The 2,500-nt window shown below is 43.3% G+C and overlaps 1 protein-coding gene across 1 annotated transcript in view; it reads right to left on the bottom strand.

Moving 5' to 3' along the window:
- prkd1 (protein kinase D1) overlaps positions 1–2,500 on the bottom strand; it is a 51,559-nt gene that overhangs the window by 32,138 nt on the left and 16,921 nt on the right. The window lies entirely within an intron of this gene.

Here is a 2,500-nt window from a genome sequence, read left to right as displayed (position 1 = left end):
TGTGGCAACACAAACATTAAATGCAATAGACGAGCAAATCGGCTAACCAACACATCATTTTAGTTGTCACTCATCTTACATGATCATGTTAAAAAGGTAAAGTTTTTTTTAAACATTGTATCTTGGTTATAATAACATAAGTTGTGACGACAAGACGACAATAGCACCCCTCACTTCACACGGGTGTGATTTTTGTTCTACACAAACATTAAATTATAAATTCCCATTGACAATGAATGGAGAATTTTACTGAGCAAATAGGCATAGTGTCTATTTTACGTCATGATGATGTACGATGATTAGAGCGCCCCTCACTTCACTTTTTTAAACTACATAGAACTGCATGGGCTATTATGGTAGCAGTAGCATTAGGCTAAAACCTAATCATCTGTGCTGTTAGCACAACAGCAGCTATAGCAGCTCTTCTGTGTGTTTACAGTAGCCTACTCGTGTCATTTTAGTTTGTTTCTATGTTCGTTCGTTAGTAAACAGTGTTGGTTGGTTTTTTTTGCTCAGAAATATAAAAACTATATACAACACAAACCTGCCTGGGTGTTTCGTTTGACATCTCATTAAGTCTCTCAGCAAAGCAAGACAACAGCGAGACGAGAAACAAACAACACTTAATAGTATAAATTGTGACCCTAATCAAGCAAAACTTTGAGAAACAGCTAATTATGTGATAAACAGACTGCAGCAGCCAACACTCGCACTGCCTTTGATGCATGTTTACATGAACACAAAGAACATTCTGTCTATATTATAAAGTTGATAATGTTTATAGAGATAATATACTATAGCATCATTTCTAGATGTAGTGGTTCCAGGACCAACACAGGAACTAAGAGAAGAGGTGGACTATAGCGCCTAGAGGCCAGAGGTCAGATTTGGGGCTGGAAATGTGCATGCACGCACGCACACACGCACGCACGCACACACGCACTCACGCACACACACACACATGCTTTAGAAACCATATTATTTCTACAACATTTTGATAACGTTTACATTGTAAGCGGTCTCTTTCATGCAATAAATAGAGTGTGTCCCTGTTTATGAGTCTTAAATCATTTAATCATAAATAGAGTGTGTCCCTGTTTATGAGTCTTAAATCATTTAATCATAAATAGAGTGTGTCCCTGTTTATGAGTCTTAAATCATTTAATAATAGAGTGTGTCCCTGTTTATGAGTCTTAAATCATTTAATCATAAATAGAGTGTGTCCCTGTTTATGAGTCTTAAATCATTTGTGAGTTAATGTCCGCTTTTAAGCGTTACATCTAGGCATATTTGTGTTGTGAGACTGCAATCTGGATTCTGCCATTCTAATACCCCCCCCCCAACTCAACAATGCACTACAGACATAAGTGTGTGTGTGTGTGTGTGTGTGTGTGTGTGTGTGTGTGTGTGTGTGTGTGTGTGTGTGTGTGTGTGTGTGTGCGTGCGTGTGTACGTGCACGCGCATGCGTCAGGTCACCATAGCAGCAGCGCTACTGTTAATAGTAGCGTTGTCATGGTAGCAAGAATCCAAGGCTGCTCTCTCTCTTTGTCTCTCCTCTTTCCGTCTTCTCTCTCCTTCTTTCCATCTCTCTCTCCATCTCTTTGTCTCCTGTCTCTCTGCCTTCTCTCTCTCTCTCTCTCTCTCTCCCTCCCTCTGTGTCTCCTGTCTCTCTGCCTTCTCTATCTCTCTCTGTCTCTCTCCCTCCCTCTCTTTGTCTCCTGTCTCTCTACCTTCTTTCTCTCTCTCTCTCTCTCTCTCTCTCTCTCTCTCTCTCCCTCCCTCCCTCTCTTTGTCTCCTGTCTCTCTGCCTTCTCTCTCTCTCTCTCTCTCTCTCTCTCTCTCTCTCTCTCTCTCTCTCTCTCTCTGTCTCTCTCTCTCTTCTCTGTCCGTTGCTTTCTCTCTCTCCTCTGCCTCTCTCATCTTTATGTGTCTCTCGTCCCTCTCTGTCTTTTTGTCTCTCCTCTCTTCTTTCACTCTTCCACGTTCTCTCTTTCTGGCCTATATCAGTTACTGCATATCGCCCACTTTGTGTGCGTGCGTGTGTGTGTGTGTGTGTGTGTGTGTGTGTGTGTGTGTGTGTGCATGCGCGTGCGTAATCTGTGCAAGCAATGCGCACGACCACGGAAGCATGTTTGTCTTTGTTAGTGCATGCTGGGAACTGCCATGCTGCGGTCAACAGTGACATATAACTGCTAGCATTCAGTCTCTCCAGGTCGTCCTCAGACAAGCCCTCGGAGCATTCATTACTTTCTCTAACTCTCTCCATTAGGCTGCATGTTGTTTGCCAGCCAGCGCCGCATGCTGACTGTTCACTGCTGAGATTCCACGAAGCACTGGGAACACACCAACCAACGTCTACAAACACATTGACCAACGGAAGCACTGGGAACACACCAACCAACGTCTACAAACACATTGACCAACGGAAGCACTGGGAACACACCAACCAACGTCTACAAACACATTGACCAACGGAAGCACTGGGAACACACCAACCAA

This window comes from Protomyctophum bolini (genome assembly GCF_963924005.1).
Source record: "Protomyctophum bolini genome assembly, chromosome: 15".
Lineage (NCBI taxonomy): Eukaryota > Metazoa > Chordata > Actinopteri > Myctophiformes > Myctophidae > Protomyctophum > Protomyctophum bolini.
This window is presented reverse-complemented; position numbering and strand designations above follow the sequence as displayed.